Below are 16,271 nucleotides of genomic sequence, written 5' to 3'. Positions count from 1 at the left end.
ATTAAAGAGGTACAGTTTTGAATTTTATTTCGGAGAAGACCAATGGATGTCTCTTTTTATTGGCTTTTTCTTGCTCTAATTGCTGGAAATTAAGGGAAGAGGTTTGTCTCTTTGCTGGTTTTTCTGAAAGGACAGGTTCTCCACCATGAAGTGTAAAGAAACTGTTGAGCAAGTTTTTCCTCCATATCTGGAGATCTCTCGAGCAACATGCAAAGCTATGCTTTGAAGTGCCTTTGTTTCACTCAGCAAGGAAAGCAACACAATATTGCTGTGTTTCACTTCTGATTTTTTTGCTTTTTCACAGAACAAAGTTCAAGGTCATGAGTGAGCTGGAAATGAGAGAAGGGGGAAATACTGGGGCACACTCAGCAATCACAGAATGACTGTGAACCACCAATGCAGCATGGACTAAAAAGGCCAGGATGATCCAAAATACTGAAGAATTTCCAGCAGTGATAGGGAAGTACTAATGGCATGAATGGTATGATGCTCTAGCAGGATCTCAATTGGATGCCAAAGAGCACTCTGGCCACCAGTGTTCAAGAGCCAAGGGATTATTTTATGGGAGGAAAAGGAAAAGCTTGCCTCAGAAGATGACAGCCAACATGGAATAGGTTTACTTTTTATAAGCACTGAGTGAGAACTGTGTAAAATAATGGAGAACAGTGGGATGAGGAGCAACAGGAACAAAGCTACCCAGGAGGACATGAGCATGACAGGGTGGGACAGGGACCCAGCAGGAGGGGGCTGTGGAGGCATGTCCCCCAGGTGCAGAGAGGTGAGGGGCTGGCTGAGAGCACCTGTAGGGTTGTCAAAAAAGCTTCCTGACTCCACCGTGTCTGCCGGTCCCTGTCCCAGCGATGCCACAGCAGGGTTGGTCTGCAGCTCCACACAGCCTGGCTGTGCCCAGGTTCAGGTCCTACTGATCTGGGCCACCCGGCAGAGCCACGAGCATGAGCACCACTGTGCAGGAACCTGCCTCAGCAGGAGCCTCAGGGGAGCCATCAGCTTCTCTTCCCTGTGCAGCTGCTCTCTCCATCAGGCAGAGCCTCTGCCCCCAGCTCACCAGGTGCCTGGGGCAGCCTGGCTTCCTGGGCACTCGCACCTACATTGATGGCAGACAGGTCCAGAATGCCACAAGCCTCACACCAGGAAAGTACCCTGCTATGGTAGCCCTTCCTGCTGCGTGCACAGCCCAGAGACGGTCCTGACCTGGAGGAAATGGTAGCTCCCCAAATGGCAACAGGGCCATATCTATGCATGTCCAGACCCTCATGTTTGTTTCTTTAACCATAATTTAAAAAAACCCACCCCCTCACAAACTAATACAGTTTGAAGAAATTGCAAGAACTTGAATTAGGCCATAAGTAACTTAAAATCTTGAATTTAAGGTTTTCACTTCAGACATGGTGGTATCTCCCACATCAATAGCCACCTCAGACTAGCCAAGCCCACCCCAGAAGTGTGAAGACTTCAGGGTAAAGGGAAGCCCAGCAGATTTCAAGCTGACATTATGACGTTTAACAACAAAGGATGTATTTCACATCCATGAAAAATGCCAAAATAAAACCTTCAATTGGCTCTAAACAGTGCTGCCAAATTTTGATGGTTTTTATTTTTTTAAATTTATTTATTTTGTTTATTTTTTTATTTTATTTTTTATTTTCATTTTCAGCTGTATCTCTCATGGCTACAGTTAGTTCCCTTCTCCAGTGGGAGCTGGTATGCCTCAGCTCTGCTATGACCCTTGCTGTCCCAAAGATCCAAGCCCAGACACCAAGCAACAGATAGCTCTTGTATGGAGCTGCTGCCCATCCTGCACCCCAGCTGCTCCAATACCTGTCTTTGGCTGTGCTCCAGTGAGTGTCTGGCCAAGAACAATGACACAACTTTGTTTCTCCAGCAGCTGCTGCTGCTGTTTGGCTCTCTCAGCTCCTGAAATGCTGAGCAGCACTTGCATAGCTGCCCATAGGTACTCACGTAGTAGCTGGTGAATGGCAGATGTGTGGAATCCACGGGCTGGAGTCAGAGGGCTTGTCTGAAGCATCCAGCACTGCATCCAGCACTGTAATGCCTTAATGTACGGACCTGGCCCCAGTGGTGACTCAGAGACCTAAACAAAGCCGTCAGTGCAGAGGGCAGGATCTGATCATAAGCTCCTAATGGAGGTGATGCACAGTGACTCTTTGAAGGACGCAAGAACGGAGATGAAACTGCTCCTCTTTGAGGGCAACCTGCACCAGTGCAACCTGGGACACAGATCCCTTCTCAATATCCTGCCCAATCCCATCACCGGCATCCTTATGCCACAGGAGGTAGGGCAGGCAGTGAATCCATCCTCACTGTGCTTCTGAGCTGGGTGTTGCAGTACTTTCAGGGGCAGTCAGGGCTTTGAAGAGTGTGCAGGAGACTACTGCGAACATGATGCCACACCCTGGCACAGAGGAGCTAACTGATTTAGCTATCTCACTAAATTCCCAGTGGATCTAGGTATAAAAGCCATTTCTGCACATCTTCCCCTCCTTTTGTTTCACACCTCGTTAAGGCACAGAGAGTGAAAGGGAGATTTTAAGTTTGCATGGATCATTCCTATTTCACCCGCTTATTCTTGGTAGGGGTTAACTGGGTCCAATCCACTTGCAGAGCAAAGGGAGAATGTTTCCTGCATGTTGGTGAGCCTCACTAATCTAAATATTTTGACAAGAGTTCCACAGAGTGCAGAAACAACAGTGTTAGCTGCAGCTCGCGCCACTGACTCATCCTGCAGGGAGAAACTTTGTAGGGCTCAAAATAAAGCTTTCACGTCTGCTCATTGAACTACACAAACATGATGAAGGTGTGAGGGTCATATCCTGGGGCTGCAGGAGCTTTTGGGCCCTTACTGAGAGCCAGAGACAGCCTTGACTGCCCTGAAACCCCACAGAGACTGTTATAGTTGGGCTTGAAGCCATTCTTGCATACCCCTGCCTGTGTCCCCTTGCTCAGATTGACCTGTGTGGTGTGACTGAGTTTGGCAGGAGGCACAACACATGCCTTCTCCCTACAGCTCCCTGTGTGACAGCCCTGAGTGGAGTGGAGCAGAGCAGAGCTACCACCCTCACCCTACCACCAAAAGCACCTGGGGATGCTTTTGTTTGAAGCTGGAGGACCACAGGGCACCAGCACTGGTCCAAATTATGTCTATAAGAAGTCACAGTGAGCCAGCTGAGCTGCAATGACAGGCCGAGCACATGCCCTTGGCTAGAGGCTAAAAGCACCAGCACCTGGTTCAGTTTACCCTTCTTTCCCTATGGCTGAACTTGGTGTGTTCCTGTGAGTTCCTGGCACTGCCCTAGCTCAGCTGATACAGCAGGGCTAAGGTTACCCCATCTGAGGCCATCAGTGAACTGCCAACCACAGCCTTATGAAAGCTCACTAGACTAATGTGCTGTAAGGTAAATATTTTCCACATCCTGTAATGAAGGTGTGAAAAAAAAAAAAAATCTCTGTTGCTAGAAATGTTTGAGCCGGTTTGGAATAGTGGGATCTGGCCAAAGTGGTCTTTCTAAATGCAGCTTGAATCTATTTTCTTGCCCTAAGCCTCCTTAGCGTAGGTTTACAGTATTGGAATCAGATTTATAAGTTAAATGCTGGGTTTACTGTTCACCCTAACTTCAGGTTTTGTGGGGATGTTTTAAGGTTTGGCTGTACCCTGCATTTCTCTGACAGCCCAAGATTCCATCCTCACATGCAAGTAGCACACAGCATTGCATCTACTGGGACAGCAGAACCTGATTTTTGAAGCTGTGCCCTTATTATTCCTTAGTGAATGCTTTGCCTTCAGGTCTGGATGGCTTCACAAGTGATCTCTCTTGGCAGAAACATATCTTAGGATGCTGCTCTCTGTGCTGCCACTTAGTAGTTCAGTCTGACAAGATCTTCAGGAATCTAGACTTACCACCATTTCCACCTAGAGTCTGATACTTATTTTTAATTTTGCTGTCCTGATTTCAGAAAGAGTTTGTTTATTTATATGTAGGAACCAGGCCTGTACTATACAGGGGTAACTTAGCTGCATCCAGTGACCAGAAGGCAAGGTTAGAAATGAAATGCTTGTGCCAGGGCCACACTGCAATGCTCTGTCTTGAGTTCGTGGGCAGCTATACCTGGCAGATCTCTGAAACCAAAGGTATTACTCAAAGGGTGGCTACTAGTAATCACCTCCTTGATAGCAAAAACCACAGACAAACACAATTAGGTTGCTATTATAGTTGGACGACAAGATCTGTCAACGTACAGTGTTTGGGAGAATGGGCCTCTGATCCCTGATGCAACATAAATAAACAAGGATTACAGCTGGCTTTGAACATGCAGAACCGTGCAATTCAATACCATTAGCATCTGAAACAACTGGTCCCCATTGATAGCACTTCCTTAAAGAAAAGCTTAGGGGAGCTGCCTGTCCTCCCTTAATAGATTCCAGGCAGCAGAATTAGCAGAATTACTTATTTCTGTCAAAGGAGGGTGGCAGGTGAATGACAAGGTCATTAAGGGAACAGAGCCAGACTTTGCCTGCCTTTGGCTTTTATCCCAGTCAGCTGGTAACTCAATACAGGACCTTGGTATTTACGGCTCAAGGTGTGATAAACCATATTTCTAAAAACATTACCGAGTCTCTGGAGGCTGCAAAAGAGAGAGGAGAAGAGCAGCTTCATAATTTTGTCTTTTGCAAGGAATGATTAAGCCCCAGCCTCTGCAAATATGTTTGCCTTTCCACGTATTTGTCATTACTTCTGAAAGCAGAAGGAGCACGTGGGGGAAGGCAAGCACGGCTGGATGTCTTCACAGCAAACCAAGCCTCCACTTCATTTCTTACTGCGGCACCTTTCAGGACAGATCCTCTGTGGGCAGTGGAAACCAGATCAACTTGCAGCACTCAAAGTACTCATATTTTTGCTGCATTTTAGGTCAGTTTCCAGATAAATCTTTGCAGTTCTCTAAGGATATTATGCTGGATAACTACTACAGGGAAGCAAATGATTTTTTAAAACCAGAAAGATTTCAGTGCCCATCAGATCTGCCAGATCTGAGACATCAGAAGAATGACACCTCATGCTGTCCGGCTGCAGCAACAGGCAAGGATTCTTTGTAGTGACAGCTTATGCAGACGGCTCAAGTTCTAGCCCAGTGCTGAAGGAGCAAAGCCAGGCTTCCCGAAGGAATCCTCTGAGCAAACAAATCCCCTTGTTCAGCCCCAGCTGTCAAAACAGGTCACCTATCAGCCTGGCATATGCTCTAATGCCACAAAATCATGATTTTGCACAAATTCTTTACTGGAAATCATACACCTGCAAGATTTTATTTCTTCTCAGAACACATTAATTCACACAGCAATCAGTGCAATATTAGCTTCTTTTCAAACCAACTAAACATTTATAAATTAAAGAAATCATTTGCCAAGGTGATTTTTCTCCTTCACACTGTGCCTTGTATGCTACATTCCACTTTAGTATATTGTAGCTACAGCACTGATTTCTGAGCAAGATATTCTAGGGACAAAGCATCACCTGCAAGTTAAAATAAAATAAGGAAAAGGCAGAGCTACTGTTCTGTTTAATACCAGAGAGTGTTTTATGGCATATTTGAAAAAAACAAACCCCCAAATAAACAAAAGCAAATCACAAAACTTTTCAAGACTGTGTTAGGGTGTTAGGTTACAAACTGTTGTAGGAATAAATATTTACATAGACACAGTAAACCGAGAAGTTGAAAATACTAATTAAGTTCAAAACATGCATATTTGCATTACCTTTTTGTTCTGAAATAAAAGGGTAAAAATACTGTTGAAATGGGTTATCTCCTTGATTAAGTCTTAATTCAGAAAATCCTTGCTGGTATTTGTCTCCCTGCTTTGCCTGGATGTTTCGATCAACTGCAGGACAGCTTGGAAACACTCTCGCTTTGAAGCCTGGAGTTTATTTCTGGATCACCCCATGATCAGCGAATACAAGCCAAAATATAAGTTGTTCCGAATCTCAGATTTCCTGTTTGAAGATGCACGGCAGAAACTTTTACTGATCCTGAAGTTCTTCCTTGTTGCGTTATCTGACAAACTTCACTTCATCGAGCATCCTGTAGCTAAATGACACAAACTTGACCTTTCTATTACATCATTATTTATTGTCCCTGACAAGTAAACCATATATGGACATGTTTCTGGAACCTAAAGAAGAAAAAAAAAATTGCCATGTAATTTTGAAGTAAAATATGCTGTCCTGGAGAGTTTTATTTACTTGGGGGGAAGTGAGCTCCCTTACCTTTTCTTTTAGCTGATGCTTGTTAAACAAAACAGCCAAACATTACATGAGTATTTACTGATGTTTTAGAGTTGTTCATATATTTTTAAGGCTGCAAGTTGGAGACTTCAGGATTCCAAAAGATGACAAAAGCAGTTGTGAACCTGTTGCAAGTAGTATTTGTAAGAGCTTACTAGTGGAAAAGAACTGCTCTTGTACCACCTAAATGTGAACAACAGACACTCTCTCGGACTCCTTGAGGCCATAAATGGGAAGTGATAGCCACCTTCCCCACATCTGGAAGAGGGCAAGCTGGCCAAGGAGATTCTGTGAGATAGCACTGACCCAGGGATGAGTTAGAAGAAAAGAGTCAGGCACATATAGGAGAACTGACACTTGGATCGGCTGGAACATTGAGATAATAATGCTCAGTTTGGGAAGGTTTCCATGTGTTTGTCCAGCTAACACAATGAATGAAGGGAAACTATAATACAGTATCAAAATTATGCCTATGCTTTTTCCTTCAGCTTCTGCTTTACTGATTGCCACAGCAAAATGTTGCATATAGAGAGAATAAAGCCTAGATTGCAGTGGCTCTGCAATCCTTTCTGAGTACCTTGTGAAGCCTCAGGCTACCTGTACATACCCTGTCAGTGCATAAACATCCCCATCTAAAGTTTAGCAAGAACAATCTTGAAGGGAAAAAATGTAGCCAAACCATATAATCCACTAATATGCAATTCCTTCCAACTCATCTACTTCTTTTGTAGGGTCTTTGAGGACCAGCATGATTTCCCTCTCCATGCTTGCTCCTCAATCCATTGTGCTCCAGCATGAGAGGATGGCCAGCACATGACACATCTCCCTTCCCTGCTGTCCAAAAAGCTGTCTGTCCCTCATATCTAGTGCTGGGGCTGTTGTTTTGTCCAAAGTTAGAGTCATTCAGCAGTTACTGTGACAGGCAGAGGAGCCCTGGAGGTCATCACCGAAAGTGTGTGAAATTCTTACGCCCTTGACAAGATGTCAGCCAACCCTCTGTGACTTTTAAACAATATCCAATGCTTTTTTTACCCTGATACTACCTCAAGATTGTAACTAGCCTTGGCTTAAAACCAAAACTGAATATCTGCTACTTTTAACCCTTCTGCTTGCTTTTTGGCAATCTCTCAGCAAATTCATGCCCCTGTCACGGTCTGGTTGATCACTGAACTCAAGAAAAAATGCTGATACTGTGATGCAGATTCACACTTCATACAGGCAAAGGTGTCTGTGTCTTCCAGGATGGACTGTTTGATTAACACAAAGATACTGGGGCTCGAGGTCCCGTAAGCCATGAACATTGTAGGTGGTTGCCCATGACATTCAAAGCAAGCACACTCTTCAGCTCCCTTGCAGAGCTCTGTGCACCCCCTTGATATATTTGAAACTTCTATAAATGCTGATGCACAATTTTCCAATAAAAGCACAGGACTCTGCTTCAGAAGATCTATTTTCAGATACCACTAACTCTCCCTTTTGTCTTGAGTAAATCATTTAGCTCCTCTGGGTATCATTTTCTACATTAGTGAAGTGGAAATAATCAAATGCATTAACTTCAGAGAACAGTCCAAAATTCCTTGCTGATGGGAAGCCAACAGGACTACTTATATGGATAGAGATTGCTGAATAAGGCCTTATTTAATTAGTATCTGTGAAATCCTCAGAGTAAGACCTCATAGAAGTTTGAAATTTTAATTACAGAAACAATACTGTACAGAAATGAAATCATACATTTGGGGGTTGGTTTTTTTCCCAATAAAACTGTGCTGTGTCTTTATTACAACACATCCAAAGCATAATAATAACAATCATTATGATTTATTAGCATTGCATCAGATTGGCTAATATTTCCCCTGGGGCATGCAAAGTTACAGATCTGCATTTTCAGCTTAACCCCAAGACATTCCAATAGATTACAAATGTCACCTGAAAAAATAAATATGTACATTTATACTATTTTCTGGAACAAATTTCAAGCTCAGACACTGCATATTAGATCCACTTGCTTTATCTTTAAATAAGAGTCATGGAAATGTCTGACATGCTGATGGGGGAGTCAGCTAGGGTCTCACAAACAGTGAAAGAGATTTGAATCTGCGAGAGGAAAAGAAGGATGACCATGTGAAAATGAATGGCAAAATGAACAGCAAGATAGCTTTATTCTTCATGTTTCCTCTAAACAGCCAGCAGAAGTCAGGTTAGGAAAGCACATTTAACATTTCTTTTGTTTTTGGATTTGTTCAGGGTCTCTCCTTCCTTTAGTTGAATTAAGTATTCTTCATCTCTACTAAGCTACACAGTTGAATCAGGCAGCTGAGGCTTGAGAAAAAACAGAGTTGATTTGTGCATCCCAGGGGACTGGTGAGCTTTTTACCGATCCATTCTGTATGCAGAGCTGCCATAGATGTGCCATCACATGATGAAATTCATGAAATTACCACAAATTGTATTCCATAGACTGTACCTACCTATGGTGACTAACTCAACTGCATCCAAACACTTGGCTCATGTGTGGCTGTTCTGAAAGGAAGAAAATGCTGATTAGTTCTGACAGTAACAGTTCCTGGACAGAAAATCCTCATAATACTTTCCTTCAGAACAGCATACCTCTTCGTGCACCAATTACATGGAACTGTTCCCTTGTTACTTAGATCTGGGCTGAACTTTTTTGCTGCAGAAGGGCAGCAAGGTGTTTATGGTGTCATATTTCACTGAGAGCATAGAGCTAGGGCACACATATTTTACCATCATATTCCAGCAAGCAGAGCTTTGCATTCAGTGTTGTCATGTTGTGCTTCCATCGGACACTCCCAAAGTTCAAATGCAACCACTAGAACCACAGGGAACTCTCCTGTGCCTCCTGCTACACAACCCACATTCAAATAACAAGAATATAGAAACTCTCACAGGGGAAGATGGTTTCAATTTCCTTTGCAAGAACTAATGATTGCTTTGGCCACAGTATCCCAAGAGAGGTGAGGAGTAAGAGGCACTTGTATGGGAAAAGGTGCAGGATGTCACACATGCCCTGGGGGAATGAATATGATAGACATTATTCCTTGCTGACTTTGCTGCCTAAATACTTCATTGCTGGAAAGATGTAGGTGTTTTGAGATCACTCTACTAAGAATATAATTCCTCTTTCATGAGGAATTTATCCCACTTTAATGGCTGCTGACACACACCCCGAGTCAGAGTGGTCTTCGACTCACTGTAGAATTTCCATCTCTGCACAGTGGCTCCTCACAGAATATTTTTCCCTTTCAAATCCAACCAAAATGAAGTCCTCAATCCTCTGGAAATATGACATGAGCACCAAGGGGAACAGCCAGTATCCAGGGTCCTGAGCCCCATTTCAGGTATCTGATAACTCAGCCCTGCCAGTGAGCTTTGGAAGAGTGTGCAGCTACTTCAGTCACACCTCTCTGCAAATGTCACCATAAGGTCACATCCACTGACTCAAACTGAAAGAAGAATCAGTCAGAGGGAACATGAAATGCTAATATGAAGTGAGCACAACCCAAAGACTGTATAAACAAATATATGTTCCTTGGAGGAAGAGGGAAATCATAACCATTATCATTTAGTTCTCTTTGCTGTGCAAATATCATTTATCTTATTTTATAATGTATGTTAGTAAGAACTCTGATGAAAGACTCGCCTTTACCTTGACCTTTAAGAAATCCACAAAATTCAGAGATATTGCTGCAACCCCATTGCTTTGAGGCTCTTGGAGGACGAGAACAGCAGCCTGAGACACAAGCTGCCATGAATAGCAAAGGTCCTGGAAAAAAACAGTGACTCCAAACCAGCATTGATGGAAAGATGAAATTAATTCTTACGAAAAACAACCTTTTCACAGTTTTTTAAAGGCAGTCTTTGGAAATATACAATGGTTTTTTACCTCTCCATTTGGTCCCTTAGGCTAGTTTATGAACAAAGTCTCTTTTGAAGCTTTTCTCTGGTACCCTCTAATTCCATTAAGACTAATTTGTTTCTAATTTTTTGTCTGCTGTATGTAAAAAGACCTATTACATTGCTCTCCTTTCCTTCCTGCAATGACATGAGAACAACAGGCTTACTATGTATGGATCTGTCTTTGCTTTAGATGCCACAGATAAACAGACCGTGAAAAACAAAACACCTTAATTCCGCAGCTTGCAGAAATGTCCATAACTTTTAACACAAGGAAGTTCAAGGAATTACGACTTTCTATATGCTTGGAGTGAACCTAAGATAGGTGCTAGTGGAGTGGCAAGGCAGAGCAGGGCCTTCCTGTGAACAGGCCCAGGGAAGACATGGGTGGGTTGGGCTCCTGAAAGATGGATTCCAGCCTGGGATGGATGCTGGAGGTTGCTTCTGACCAACCCCAATGGAAGTGGGTTCACTGCCACGGGGCTCAGAAACTCAAAACAGGGGGACAAGCTGCCATCCACATTGACTCCTGCCATGTTATTCTGGCCCACTACCCTGGTGAGATATCCAGGCCTGGGGCATTGCCGGTTGCTGTGCAGACAAGAGCAGTGGAGGAACCAGAACACTGTGCTAAAGGACACTGCACCACCATCTCTATTTACCCAGTGCTGGTTTTGTGTGCGGTCAAATTCATATGTGATAGATACCATACCTGAAGCCCTTGTCAAATGCACTCCTTTCTATTGCCATGGAGAAAGCTTCATTATCTTGCACTGACTGAGCATGCATGAGAGAAGAACAGAGGTTTATGCCTCCTTTACGTTCAAGTCACAAAGCAACAGGTTTGTTTTGCAGGGCTGACATTTAATTATTTGCCCTATAACTCAGGTTAAATTCAGAGCTAAATTTAGGACAAGTGTCTGGACAGAATGTCATGACACCAGTGTATATCTGTTGCACGACATACCATATGAACGAGTAATTTTCAACTCAGTTAAAAATAACCATACACTTACCTAATTCAGCAGACTTCTGGGCTTTGTCTACTGAGCTGGTAAGCAGACAGTGCAATAGTAAGAGTCACAAGTATACTGTGGGAAGAAACATCTCTAAAAGCAAGAAGACAAAAAATATCCTTCTGTGTCTGTTCTCTCTTTTTTTTGTGTGTCAAGTAACAAGTACTGTCCCATAGTAACATAAGTATGATATCTGGATTATCTTAAAAATCGATTTGAATAAGTAAATTAAAGTGGAATTGTGAAAAGAGTTTTTTCCCATTGAAGTGAGAGATCTCTGATTCCTTAAGGGCAGAGTCAAATGGCTGTTAATGCTCCCACCCCAACCCTAGAAGAGGACAGATTTTTTCACAGTAAAGAATTAGCTTGCTACTACCTGGTTTCCTCAGCTACAAGATGGCTATATAACACCAATTAATGTGGCTGCATCAGGGAGACTCAGATCTCCAAACTAAGCATCATTAGCTTCCTGAGCTGTGTTTGGAGATAATAGCTCCAGGGAAAACCTAAACACAGGAAAAACATACCTGTTGTACAAGTGTCAAAACCACAAAGGGAGGTAGCAAATCTGTTTAACACCTTTACAGATAAGATGAGAACAGCACAACGGCACAGATGAATGCTGGAGTAAAGAGCTGAACTTCAGCCAAGCTGCCTTGATGTCACCCAGAGCTGTAACAATAAGGAGAATTTATTTTCTCTATTTGAGCTGCTGACATGCTTCTGTCCTTTGGCATTTATCTAGACCTACCTTGCTGATAAGGAAAGGTCAGGGTGTTTTCACCAGGCCTTGGATGGTGGGGCTGTGGGCACTTCAGCCATGCAGGGGTGATAGCCATCAATATCGAGTCCTCCAGCTGGAGGAGCTGGCAGCCTCCATGGTTCCTTGCTGTGGAAACATCCTTACAGGTCCCCAGCCCCACTCATGTCCCTGGAGCTACAGCCTGGCAGAGGGAAGGTCGCCAGGATGAGACAGTAAATGCTGAATGCTGCTGACCATCAAATGGAGGGGCCAACAGCTGTAACAAGCAACCCAGCCAGTTATCGAGGTGCTCTGGGAGCACCAGGGCAGCTTCTGGGGCTGCTGAGCAAGCACTGATGGAGTGCCTGTGACAGCTGAGCAAGGAGAGGGTTTTTTTTCAAGGCAGTAGAAATGGGATACAAGCAGTTACCTGGGTCACTAAGCTAAAGCTGGTCCAGCCCAAATGGAAGGAGCTGGTACCTGACAGTTGCCTCGTAGCTGATGGGAGCCTGTGCAGGCTCAGTGTGGGGGCAGGATGATCAATCATATCATGGGCTACAGAAGGTACTGCCAGGTATCCTCAGTAAAAAAATCTCACCCTTAGGTGGGACAGTCCTCTGGGAGGAGAGCAAGGCACAGTACTATGACAGTGTAGGGAAATGTATCCATCTACTTTGTGCTTGCTCTCCAGATACAAAAGCACTTTGCTGTGAGGGCATGCCAGCATAACACCTTTCAAAAGTGCTTAAATCATGTTTACTGTTTTTTCCTTTAACGAGTGATTTCCTTTTGACCTGAGATTGTGAGACAAGATAATGTGCCAAACTATTCACACTATATATGAGTGAGGTTAGTGCATGCACAGTTTCAAAGACATTTTTCTTGAAACGCTGCAAAGACTGAGTCATTTCTTGGTTGGCACATTCTATTTTTCATGAAAATGATTTTGCTTTCTCTGCTGCAATTGTACATCATGTCTGTCACATTAGTTGTGGTCACTGTTACATATAATGGATTAACCTCTGATATAATCTTATTTTCTGTTGCTTGGCACCTAAAAATCAATCAGGCCATTGGTCAGCTTAGGTCAACCCCATAGGTTGACCCTGACAGTGGTAGTTTAGGAACATTTGCAAGAAACTTTGATCAGGATAAATCGTTTCCCTCAGAGACATTCTGCCAGTTCATGGTGACTGGTTTAAATTTTCAAAACTTGGCACTTTGCAATCTTTCCAAATATTTTTTGATTATTTACTCCTCAATAGTCCCATTTTCATATAACGCTGAACCCAGATTTGAATCTTGCTCAATTCTTTATCTCCGTGACATTTTGAAGCCTCGTGTCCCAGAGCTGCAAATAGCACATTCTTGTGCTAATGTTGTTCAACTTCTGGCAACCTCTTGCTGTGTACCAGCAAAGACCCACAAGTGGTTTGAAAACCAGGAGCAGAGACCTCACTCCTCAATGTATGCTGGCACTGTAAGTCAGGTTCTAGGGGAAAGCCAGGCTGCAGGCACCAACCTACCTTTAACACATTGAGTCACACGGAAATGACACTGGGGTGTATGCTGGAAACACGGACTTCAGGTTGCACAGGAAACTGTGGCTAGCTTTAAAATACAAAGGAAAAAATCCAAAACCTGATACATGCACCAAGGCTTCACTTTTACAGTCAGCAGCTCTTAGTGAATATGTCAGGAGACATACTGGGGCAGTCTGTGCAGCACATGGCAGCACCAGAGCTTGAGACACATTTTTGTCTGAAAAGAGCCAAAACACTCCTAATCTCAAAGAAAATGATTGATAGTGTAAATTTTCACCAGTGCTATGAAATGTTTCTGGCAATTGGTTCACTGCTCAGGATATGAAGACGAACGGAGTGTTTCATAACAATGTTATCAATTTTTTTTAATTTTTTTTTTTTTTTAAAGGGGAGAAAAAAGGAAGATTTACCAGAAACCACTGGAGTAACTGTAGGGTGCTGTCCTCATTACTGATCTTTGTAATCACAATCCATACCACATGTTTGGTCCCAGCATTGTTTTGTTTCTGCTCTGCAGCACATCTGTGTGACAAAGCATGGGAACTAATATCAGTTTGGTGGTATGTTCTGGTATGTTGGTTCAGTACCAGAGAAGATAATGGAGTCACACTGGAGTAAATGAGGAGTCAAAATACCCTAGGGTCTTATAACACACTAGAAATAAGTAAATATGCAAAGAAAGAATAGATCAACCAGGCATTACCAACTTTTCTTTCTCTGGGGTAATTATATTTTGTTACTTACGAAAAACTAATATTTTCTCTTCTGAGCCTCTTGTCATGCAAAGCACATGAAAAAGGACTCTGTCTCTCTCTTCATATATATATGTGCATATGAACATATATCTTACTGGAAATTTTGTATACTTGGGAAAAGACAGTGAAGTCCTTTACCTGAGGTATCCATTGCAGGTACAAATTAGTATGGCAAGAGAATAGCTGGGAAAAATATTGCAGAAGATGTGGGCTTTCTCCATCTTTCTTCATATAAAGAAATAGTTCATATAGTTAAATCTCCACTTCCAGACAATTTCCATCTGTCTTTACCTTCCTCACTGTATGCAGGAAAACTGACAAAGGAGGGCAGGCAATGCAGACTTTTGCATTTATTTATGTACAGAACAAGCAGATTTTTAGATACTATAAATCAGTACATTCCTGATTATTTTAGTGGAACTGTATTTAATTGTTTCCAAAGTAGGAGCACAAGAATCACTTCAGGGAGAGACATGTATGTTCCATCAAGAGATTTTTAAAACTGTGCTTCAGATCCGTGAAACAAAGTGACACACAAATGGTGCACTGCAGGTGATTATGCTGAATTGGAGTAAGCAAACAAAAGAGTTTATTGTAGTAAGTATATATCTTTACCATCCTGGGTGTACAGGTCAGAGTTCTGTACTGGCTAAGCATCCTCAGGAAAAAATCATCATACAGGTTAGCAGCATAGGATGCATATTAGCACCGAACCAAAAGAAATTATGAGAAAGTAAATCTGCAATTACATATAACTAAAATGGCATAACCCAGATACAAGCATGGGACTCTGCACCTCTTGCTTATTTCATAGAGGAAAACCAGGCTTTGCTGTGCAAATGAAACAAAATACTGCTGAGACAACTCCCATTTAGAAGAAGAATAAAAAAAAAAAGATAAAATTTTTGTAGCTCTGCACATGCTGCAGTAAATATGCACAGATGCACCACAGATGCAAAGAGAGAACTAGGAACCATGTGGAAAAAGGACAGCACCAAGAAAGCCAAACAGCTTCTGAAAAATTAAAGACATTAAATTCCAACCCTCCAATTCTGTTTGTAGCATTTGTATTTTGATGCTATCCTGGGAACTGATTATACTGATTTTTTTGCAGTTGATTTTGAAGCTTTCAGGTTGAAAGTTCCCCCAAGGTGTTACATGCGGCAAGGATGGGCATTTGCCCAGATAAGGTTGTTAACATGACTTGGCAGATCTCTGCACAGTGGCAAGCAGTAGAAATATTTGCCAGGGTAAGCCTGATCACCTGGCCTACCATCTCTGCCTGGACATGGCTAAGGCTTCTGGGGGAACAGGGCTTACAGCTGTGGCCAGGAAGTGGCTCTCCACTGCTCCCCTCTGCTCAGCAGAGATTGGCAGGAGATTTGCATCCATCTTGAAATTTATATTTTTCCAAATCATAAATTGGTATAATTAAAACAAATGGGGCTGGATTTTGTTGATGCAGGCAGAGGCTGTCAACATTTCCACCCCCAACTCTGCTCCCTTTCTTTTCAGTAGAAGTCATCAAAATGCATATGGCTTACTGAATAGAGCACTGTGTGTTGGGAAAGGCTCCTAGTATGCTCCCAACGTCATGTGAGAAACCAGGCGTCCCCAGCAATCTCAAATGAGGTATTTGCTGCATGTGAAGAAAAGCAAAGAAATGTTTTGTGACCCAGTTGGGTGAATTCAGGTAGGTGACTTCAAATCCCACCACACCCTTGAATATAAAAGAAGAAACCTTGATGGGGAACATGGTGCTTGGAGACTCTCAGAAACAACACTGCTTCTAAAGAATTTAGGACAAAAGGGAAGAACAACTGAGTAGTAACTTTCCTGTACATGTAAAGCAGCTCTATCTGTAAACTTAGCGTTGTACATTTAAGGGTGGCATCCCACAACATAAAACCAAACTGGTTGATCTCAGTAGACACTGACTGAATTTAAATTTGTTTTGCAACATGGGGAAGGGAAATTGTAGAAGA

The 16,271-nt window shown here is 42.8% G+C and overlaps 1 protein-coding gene across 2 annotated transcripts in view; it reads right to left on the bottom strand.

Moving 5' to 3' along the window:
- The window catches only part of ASB2 (ankyrin repeat and SOCS box containing 2), a 42,337-nt gene extending 26,488 nt beyond the window's left edge, over positions 1-15,849 (bottom strand). Inside the window, exons 1-4 of one of the 2 annotated variants that reach the window (XM_017829797.1) lie at positions 15,831-15,849; positions 13,942-14,053; positions 8,783-8,834; positions 5,789-6,111 (exon numbers count right to left, since the gene is read on the bottom strand). The gene's annotated coding sequence lies outside the window, so the exon portion shown is untranslated. Of the gene's footprint in view, positions 1-5,788; positions 6,112-8,782; positions 8,835-13,941; positions 14,054-15,830 lie in introns of those variants that run through there. The other variant, XM_017829798.1, reaches the window with a different exon arrangement.
- Between the last annotated feature and the right edge of the window lie 422 nt (positions 15,850-16,271).

This window comes from Lepidothrix coronata, unplaced genomic scaffold (assembly GCF_001604755.1).
Source record: "Lepidothrix coronata isolate B3197 unplaced genomic scaffold, Lepidothrix_coronata-1.0 Scaffold169, whole genome shotgun sequence".
In the NCBI taxonomy this organism is placed as follows: domain Eukaryota; kingdom Metazoa; phylum Chordata; class Aves; order Passeriformes; family Pipridae; genus Lepidothrix; species Lepidothrix coronata.
The sequence above is the reverse complement of the archived record's forward strand: the minus strand, read 5'-3'. Positions and strand labels throughout refer to the sequence as shown.